Consider the following 9,814-nt stretch of genomic DNA (forward strand, 5'->3'; position numbering starts at 1 on the left):
ACCTTACCATCAAGTTTCTGATTTAGTTATCCAAGGTACGTTGCTCCTCGCTGAGTTTTTTTTTAACTATCCTATTTGCCATAGTTTTTCCTGATTGTATGACTACAATGTAATGAGTGTAGAGAAAAATGGCAAAAATGCCACCACTGACCCCTCTAGTACCCAGGGTTGATGTACCTTGTGTGTATGTCTTTATTAATTTGGCAAATAATTCTTCATTTTCACTTTAAGTGTGCTTGTATTTTACAAATTAGTCTAAGTCCACCTGATTTGAACACAGGATACCAACTCCAGGCACCCATTTTAGAAGGAGATCTCTAGCTTTTAGAAGAGATTATCTGATGATTTCCTATGTTCATTCAGCAAACATTTCCTGCAGACCTACTGTGCACCAGGTTGTATCCAGAACTAAAAATACAAAGACACACTCAGAGTCCCTGCTCCTAGGTGGGGGTGTGATGAATCACAGTCTTGAGCCCACCTCCCCAAGATCCCATAGCTCCATCACCAAACAGTTGTCTATCCAGGAGCAAGCTACTCGTCTAGCCCTATTTCCTTAGCTTGCAAATGAGACCATTTCTCTTGGTTCTCTTGAATGTCCCATTTTTCTGTACAGTCCGTCTGTGATTATTGCGAATTTTTCTTGGAATTGCATGAGCATTGCTTGAGCTCACCGACTACATATTGTGGTTAAAATTAAACAGGGGGCAATCTAATAGGCAAAGCTTAACTTAATAGTTTCTACCTCAGATTAAAATTTTGAGTCTCTAGTATTATCTGTCCTTTCTTTTCCCACAGTTTCACTCATATGTTGTTCATAAATCTTAAGTATGGGTTTTTGGCTCTCTGTTAGGTGAAATACTTCATTTAACTTAGCCAAAGCCAGACTTGGAGCAGCCTGGAAACACTCAAGTGTCCCTTCTTCCCAATAATGAGGGTCTCTGTAGGTTTTTCTGTGTGTGTGTGTCTGTAGGGAGAGGAAGTTGTATTTGACTCCTCCGATGGTGGTTAGGTTGCAGCACTGTCTCCTTAGCTGGAGCAAATGCTGGGATGCACCATGGCTTTGCCTTGGTCATCTACATCACGCACGTCCCATCACTGGGCTCCAGTCTGTTGCAGCGCCTCCAGGCTTAATTTCTGTTCGTAATCTGATTATGGGGTCTGAGCTGTTCCAGCCAGCGGCCTCTTGCTTCTCGTGTACCACAGGCTCAAAGGCACAAGTGCCTGGTCGCTCTAGTCCTGCACTGTGAAAAATCTCAACCCAGTTTTGCTTAGACCAGAAGAAGGTCGTTGCTGGCTGAGAATTAGCTGTAGAGCAGGCTGTGTGACTGAGCCTTCTGTGTGCAGCCATGTTCAGAAGCCCAGGTTTTTCCAGCTATTTGGGAGCTTTCAAATTCTCTGAGAAACAAGGTAAGGCAAGATAAACATGAAATCTCTTATGTATGGATTTTATAACATAATGAATGCTTGGGCTCCTCTATTTTGCCCTATGTATTCTCCTGTGTTCAGTTACTTATACACGTTTCTCAAAAGACACTTTAAATAGCGAATTGAATTTATAACTGAGCTTATCTTGTGACTGTTGATAATGTGAATTTTTTTCCCTTAGTAAGTTAAAGTTACTACTAAACCACTGAAACCTTTATGTAGGAAAAATTGCAAATGCAATCGGAATGCCCACACTTTGGATCAAATTCTAGATGTGCTGCACTTTAGTTAAAATATTTTTCTAAATCAAATGCTATACATACTAAATTCTTTCCAGTAGGCAGTGGTGCGTAGTGTCTTTTTATTAACTCTTCATGTGAGACACTTTGGAAGAAGATACTGTCTTTTCAGTGGCTTTCTTCCAGCCCAGAGGAAAATACATGCTCTCAATTTAGCTACTGAAGTGGTGTGGCATGTTCAGTTTACTGATTGAACACAAATGAAACGCTGAGGTTATTTTGAGTATCGTATTTGAAACTCTGCCATGATACATCAAAACTGTTTTCCAGCTCAAATGCACTATTGGGAAGTGACTTGAACAATTCAGACCTCAGATTCAGGAATTTTCTCCGACAGTACTTGATAGTTTTGTGAATTGATTTCTCTTTTGTTAATTACATAACGAGAAACTTGTATAGTTAGGAGAAAAGCTTAGATGTTTTACTGGCATTATATCTTTCATTTTATTGTATTCCTTTAGTTGGCCACAGTTCCAAATTCCAGGACTGAGGATGTATTTTGATGGATAATGAAGTGTCAACATCTGATATATTTTGTACTTATTTTCCCTCGGGCTTCTGCCCCTAAATATTAAAGAGCAAAAGGCACTTCCTTAGGGGAAGAAGTTTCTGTAAATGGTCTATTTGTGGTTTTCTTAGTGAACAAATGCTGTAAGCCAAAGGCTGTAAAACAGATTACATGCCATTAGACTGGTTGTAAGTTTTATCTGTGCCTGGTTTTGATTAACCTGTTCATTTGGGATGTGTTTTTCCTGTATAGAATTGTTACCAGCTGTCTTTACATAATACCTATCTTGTCTTCAAAATACAAATAAATGGCTATTTTTATTAGTTGTTATTGTTTAGGTTTTAATGAGAGCAAAAGACACAGCTGAGTTGTCCTTTGCTCTTCAGACCCCACCCCCGTTGTCTAAAGGCATCTCAAACATTTCTCGTCACCTGGCCCAAAATTGCTTTTTTTCTTCTCTATTCCTGAGTATATAGCTGTGTTATTTAGCATTTAATTGCTTTGAGTTATTCTTGCTGCCATAACAAATTTAAATGGTAACATTGAACTAACTATGTTAGAAGTATGATTGTTATTATTGTTGTTATTATTTTCATTTACCCATGGAGTATGTTGGCTGCTTTCTGGAAGAGAAAAGCAAAACTTGCCTATGTACATTTCCATGTGGAATTTGATTCTTAGAAGGTGTCATTTTTGTATTTCTATTTTTTGTCTGGCTAACGGTTTTCTTTTTCTCAAATTATATGTTCAAAAGGAGTTTGGAGAGTTTTTTCTCATTGGATTTTTAACAATTTGCATAACTATTTCAATGTTACATTATTTCTTTTCCCTTAGATTTCGACAAGAAAAACTTAAGCTTCGTTGGATTCCCACGTCAAAGGAAAGTTTCAAGGTAAAGTAGCCTTGTCTCAATGACTGTGAAATTTTGAAGATTTGTTGTAGCTTTTAAAATTATTCTCTTGAATGTCTAACTCATGAGTTTAAATGTTTGGCAAGATGTTTTCTATTGATTTATTAAAATTTATGAAGCAAAAGAATCTTTGTATTTAATTCTGTTTATGGAAACTATTTGGAGAACAGAATCTTGGTGTCTGTTGTCATTACAAACTTTTAAAGGACTATTATCTTTTCTTTCTCACACCTGCCTCTAAGCAGGCACTGTCCTTTTGCAATCTGTCCATCAAAGAAGGGAGCTAGATTCTTTTTAGAAATGGTTTAAACTTGTTTCTCCTCCCACTTCCTTCCTCCTTGCTTCCTCTCCTCCTTCCCTCCCTTCCTTTTTCCATAGACACACACACACACACACACACACACACATCCATCCATCCATCCATCCATCCATCCGTCCATCCACCCATTTGAGTTATTCTTCCCTGGTCTTTCCATCTCTCTCTCTCTTAACCTTTCTGTACTTCCAGTCCCCTTGGCCCCAGAATATTATGGGTGCTAATTTGATTGACCTAATGTGCTACAACTCCATGACACATCATCGTGGATGTAAGAGAACGTGGAAATGAATGCCTGTGCCATACACAGTAGCTGTATCTCAGGTGCTTTTTAGTAGATTGTTGCCTATATTAATAGAGTTTGATATTTTCAGATGGAGGCACAAAGTTGTCCCCTACACAGTCAGGCAAAGGTCTCAATCTGTGCTTCATTACAGTGGAAGGGCCCAGCCCCAAATTCCACTCAGTTGCTCTTGTGCCTAAGGTATTATGACATCGTTCCTTGACCAAAAAGGATTTGCATTTCAATAACGTTGGAATACACAGGGGTCTAACTCCTGTCCTCCTCAGGCTGAGCCTGCTCTGCATTTGAAAATGGCAGTTGATCTTGTGAACACACTGGATGGGACAAATCCTTGGTGTATTTCATCCGCATCTTTTAAATGTTTATGCTTTATTTAATTTTTCCATACAATATCATCAAGCAGCACATCTAAGTATAAGGTTAATTAGAGCAGTGATGATCCAGAGTCATCAGTGAGATTGTCTTAAGTGACTCACGAAACGTTACTTTTTTAATGGGATGCATCCATCATCCATATTTCTCATCTTGGCCGTGTTTTAATAGGATCTGAGGCTTTGTTTCTTTCTTTTTTTTTTTTTTTTTTTTTGAGACGATCTTGCTCTGTTGCCCAGGCTGGAGTGCAGTGATGCAATCTCGGCTCACTGCAAACTCTGCCTCCCGGGTTCACGCCAGTCTCCTGCCTCAGCCTCCCGAGTAGCTGGGACTACAGGTGACCGCCACCACGCCTGGCTAATTTTTTTGTATTTTTAGTAGAGACAGGGTTTCACCGTGTTAGCCAGGATGGTCTCGATCTCCTGACCTCATGATCCACCCACCTCAGCCTCCCAAAGTGCTGGGATTACAGGCATGAGCTACTGCTCCTGACCCCGGCTTGGTTTCTAATATGTCCCTAGTAGGTTGATTTAACTGTCATGGAGCTAATAAGTGATTAAGGAAACAAGAGACAGGAAGGCATTCCTTATTCAAGAATAGGAAAAGCATGCAATATGAAAGTCACACACATCAGTGGACAGAGACTCAAAGAGACACAGCTATTCTCAAATCATGGGTGTTATGTCATGTATACCTAGTAAAATGACAGCCTCTGTGCTATGGTGCTAAGTGTAAAATGGGCTGGAGGTACAAGATCCTGCTTCCTTAAAAGAAATCTAGTCAACCAGACACCAGCTAAAAGAGACGAAAATATGAGCTAATAGGGCTTCGTCTCCCGTATCTTATAATTTAAACTTCAGTAGGGGAATGAACAGATTGTGGAGGAGACTTACACTGCGTGGGTGCTGCACAGTCCTTGTAATAGTAGCATTTCCACGTTGTGAAAAATAGAGATGATAACAGCGGAGTATCCTGCTCTCCCTTTAATAAAATTCCCCCTGTTGCTACGGGTAGGCATTTAAGTAGGTTAATGGGACACATTTAAAAGAAAAATTGTCACGGAAGCAGGGGGCATTCTCTTCTTAGAAGCACAGGAAGGGGGGTGGTGGCACAAACAATCAGTCCTAAAGAATGAGCGCTGTTTCAGGGGAGACAGAGAGTTGGATAAAAATCCAAAAGGTGTTTCTCACTGTTAGAAAGTTAAAATCAAAATACGGAAAATGAAGTGGATAGCACTAACTATAGTATCTATGGAGAGATGCCTCCCTAGTGAAACATAGGCTCTTACTTTTGGTTGAGCTCTAGTGAGACACCAAGGCCTGCAGAGGTTGCTCCTGCAGGCACCCCTTTGTCCCTGGGGGGGTGACTGAGGAGGAAGGGCGGGATCCAGCATCTGAGAACTCCATGCTTTTGGGGTCACCAGTCCATGTGCATTAGTAATGGGCCCTACCAGTCTCCCTGCTCTGGAGCCTCTGGGTCAGAAGAAGCAGAGAGGAGAGGAGAGTCTGGACCCTCACAGGTGCTTGTGTTTCATCAGCATTAGATGAGCCAGAAACGTGCTCACCGATGAACCGTCCTGAATTTTACAACCACGTCTTACCTGTGTTTTGACTGATGATCGGTGCCCTCAGGTAGAGAAAGTTCAGGGAAGAAACATGATTTTTTTTAAGGAGAGAAACTCGATTTCACATGTTGATTTGAGGGGTCTTGCATCTGTCACAGCTTGTGGCACCCCTTGAGCCAGAGCCACACTTTCCAGCCCAGTCTGCCTGCTCCCGCTCCTCCTGCCTGCTCATCTGCTTTCTCAGAACCCCCCAGTCATTTAGCGGGACCAGGGGAGAGAGTCAGGGGAGAGAGGCAGCAGAGACAGGACCAGAGGGTGATGACAGCCGTGTGGACTCAGTAATAGATGTTTATCTGGCAGCTGCAGATTCTAAAATTGATACTTTACAAACACGTGCAATTACACCAGTTTTTCACACATGTATGCAAGGTGAGCGAAGGTGCTAAGGGATGATGTGTTCCAAATTATGTCCTGTCCAAAGATGAAAGAAGGAAAGAAAGGAAGAAAGGAAAGGAGGGAGGGTGAGATGGAGGGGAGGGAGGAGGGGCTTATGACTGATGTTATTGACTGTATGCTCTTATAGTTATTCTCAATGTTTGTAATGATTTTACCCCTGGCTGTCACATCAACATTGCATAAAAGGTACACAAAAAATACTTCAGGGTGAATTATACTATTCATTTGAAGTGTTTTGTAGTAGTCGTTCATTCATTCAACATATTTTAATTTTTTAAAAATAATTTTTAATTCAATCATTTAATTTTTTAACAGACAGGGTCTCACTCTGTCTCCCAGGCTGGAGTACAGTGAAATGATCATAGCTCACTGCAACCTCAAACTCCTAGGTTCATTGGATCCTGCCACCTCAGCCTCCTGAGTAGCTGGGACTACAGGCTTATGCCACTGTGCCTGGCTAATTTTCCTATTTTTTTTTTATTTTAAGAGATGGGATCTTGCTCTGTTGACCACGCTGGTCTCAAACTCCTGGGCTCAAACAATCTTCCTGCCTCAGCCCCCACAAAGTGCTGGGGTTAATGAGGTGTGTAATATACTTTGGGTTCTGGTCAGGATAGGCAGTGGGTCCAGGTGCTCTGCCCTGAGGACATGACCAGTCAACTGAGGCCCAGATGAGGAGCAAGATGAAGCCGCAGGACGGCAGGAGGCTGGAGAGGAGAGAGCTCAGGGGGAGGAAATAGCATGTTGAGTGAACCACATCAAGAAGCATCAGAGACTTTCCTCTTAGAACTTGGGTTTTCTTTGGTTTCTGACCTGCCATCAAAAGGCTGCACTTCACATGGTGCTGGCACTATTTGTAGTGTGTTTCGAGAAAATAAGTGCCTGTGGAGCCAGGGAGTGTTGGGTGATGACTCGTAAAGTTCACTCTGTAAATTCAGCAGAGTATTTAACTCAGGGACACTTTCTTGCTTTTCATTAGTGGCTCCATTGAGCTTTCTGAGAAACAGAAAGAAAGAGGAAAATAAAGGCACACAGATGTTTATTTTTGAAAATAAGATATAGCGTTTGTACCCCAAGTCAGTGCCCAACAAGCTAAATATTTCAGGGATTACATTATTTCACTTTAATGTAGAATTTTTTTTCCTGAAAATATTTTAATTTCCCAAAGAAAGTATAGAGCTTTGTCAAGATGTTTAAATTGGCAATTAAATAATCAATTAAAATAATATGCCATTCCTTAAGTCGAGTACATTTCTGCCATTATTTAATTTTTTGAGGTTTCTACATTGAAAGCAGGAGTTACTGCCTTACAATTCAGTGTTTAGAAGTCAGTGCTAATTCCAAGTTTCTGACCAGGCAGGTGTCCTAGGCTCTTCCAGCCAATCTGGAGTGTGGCTTATGAAGCCTAATTATTCTCTAGACTTTTCATTAAATAATGTGAACACACTTACCTGTGGAATATAAGCTTTGCTACATTGTATATGGAAAGACGAAGATTTCAGATGGGCTTGGTTCTAGGAGTGGGGGATGGCGCCCATGCTTTGGACTGTGTGGAAGTTCTTTCCGTGTAGTTTACACAGGGGGTAGAGGTTATTCGGCTGTCCCACTTACTCAGTACCCACAGCGGCTTCCTCGGTCTCTTCCTTAGCCTCTATGGAAATGCACCCATACAGTGGAAGGTCAGCTTCACAGTGAGTCTTTTTCAAGCCCATCTTTTACCCCTCTGGAGGTCACACTGACCTTGAAGAACCGCAGTTCCCTGTTTCCACAGGTTTGTTTTCTTCCTTCGAGGCAGCAGTACCCTCTGCCTTGCCTGCTCCAGGCACATCAAAGACGATGGAGTTGTGTACACAGCAGTCCTGGGGTGACTGGCTGGTATTAAACTAGGAGACAGATTTGAATCTCATCTCCTCTTCTTGTCAAATATGAGTCTTTGGGCAAATCACGTAACAATTTCCGGATCTGTAAACTGAGGATGGTACTAGTTCCGGTGTTGTGCTGCAGCCTGATGTGCGTGCCTCTCTCCCGACTTTGAGTTCAATGAGTCCTGTGGGAGCCTGAGATCCGCCATGGTGGGAGTGTTGACACCACCAGTCAATACTACAAAGCAGGTGCTTTTTGCAAGGGCAGGTGGAGGGCCTGGGTGGGTGGGGCAAGAGGTCAGGGCCATTTGTACCTTTATCAGCACCCCGCTGAGTAGTTCATACCTCATAGGGTCTTGGGGAGATAATTAAGGAGATACCATGTGCTTAACATGGGGGAAAGTCCACAGTAAGGGCTCACTTCCTTTATCATTCTCCTCTTTCATTTCTTCTTTTATTCCACCACGAGTCTACATGAGGCTTTCCAAACTTTTGACCATGGTTTGATGCCTTGGTTGTTTGAAGGCATCTGTTACTTTAATGTAATTTTAACACTGAAGGACAGCGTGTAGATCACCTAGACAAGTTACTGATTTTCTGAAGAAGAAATTGTAGCGCAGAGAGGTTAAGTAATTAATACAAGCTTGCACAGCTATTCTTAAGTCAAGAAGAAGTGGTCAGTCTGAGTTAAAGAACACGACTCCCAGTTCAGCAATGTCTTCACACACCACACCACACCACACCATCCACCAATCCTGCTGTAATTACTTAGTTGCACAAAAAATCACAATATTTACAGAAATATAAATAAGTGAAAAAAGTTACCAATTTACTCCCCAATATAAAATGTTTTACCTGCGAGCTATGTATACATATTTAATGATGTGTAACAATATCATAATTTTTATGTTCTGCATTTTTTCACTTATATATCTTTATTTAAACGGACTTAACTTTATTAATGGAGTAATTTTTAGCTTTCAGAAGGAGTTCTCACTCGAAGATAAAGAACAGCTCGCTAACCACAAAAAAGGAATTGATGCTAAGCTTTTAGTTGCACTTCCTAAAGGTAAGGCTGTTCCTAAGTGATCAACCATGTCTAGGTAGATGCGTATTGTGTTGTCTGAATTTCCTTGAGCAGAACTCTCTCCCTAACCTCCAGCTTACAGTCTCCTTTGCGGCCCTTCCTGCCTCCTCCAAGAATTAGCTTCAATTCCCTGCCGTCTCCATGCATTTTTAATCCTCAACTTTCTACTCTTTCTTGCCTTTTAATTTTAGGCATCCTCAGGTTTTCTTTTTTTTTTTTTTTTTGGAGACAAGAGTCTGGCTGTCTCCCAGGCTGGAGTGCAGTGGCGCGATCTCGGCTCACTACAAGCTCCACCTCCCAGGTTCACGCCATTCTCCTGCCTCAGCCTCCCGAGTAGCTGGGATTGCAGGCGCCTGCCACCTCGCCCGGCTAAGTTTTGTATTTTTAGTAGTGACGAGGTTTCACTGTGTTAGCCAGGATGGTCTCCGTCTCCTGACCTCCTCATTCGCCCGTCTCGGCCTCCCAAAGTGCTGGGATTACATGCGTGAGACACCATGCCCGGCCTTCAGGTTTTCACCAGAGGTTGGGTGTGACGGTGAGACTGGAAACATAAAATCGACTTTCCCTCATCTCTCCTTTCCCTTTAACCTGCTCCAAGGGTAGTGAGTTCTGGCCATAGCCCCATTTCTTCTCTGTCCACCCACTCCCGCTGCCTCTGGAGGCTGCCCCAGGCCTCTTGATGCTTCCCAGCTTTAGGGCTTTTTTTTT

At 42.0% G+C, this 9,814-nt stretch overlaps 1 protein-coding gene across 2 annotated transcripts in view; it reads left to right on the top strand.

Annotated features, from left to right (window-relative positions):
- The first annotated feature begins 3,067 nt into the window (after positions 1 to 3,067).
- SVIL (supervillin) overlaps positions 3,068 to 9,814 on the top strand; it is a 112,866-nt gene continuing 106,119 nt past the window's right edge. For both annotated transcript variants that reach the window (XM_011949210.1, XM_011949211.1), the window contains exons 1-2: positions 3,068 to 3,127; positions 8,997 to 9,088. The gene's annotated coding sequence lies outside the window, so the exon portion shown is untranslated. The remainder of the gene's footprint in view (positions 3,128 to 8,996; positions 9,089 to 9,814) is intronic.

This window comes from Colobus angolensis, unplaced genomic scaffold (assembly GCF_000951035.1).
Source record: "Colobus angolensis palliatus isolate OR3802 unplaced genomic scaffold, Cang.pa_1.0 Scaffold293, whole genome shotgun sequence".
NCBI lineage: Eukaryota > Metazoa > Chordata > Mammalia > Primates > Cercopithecidae > Colobus > Colobus angolensis.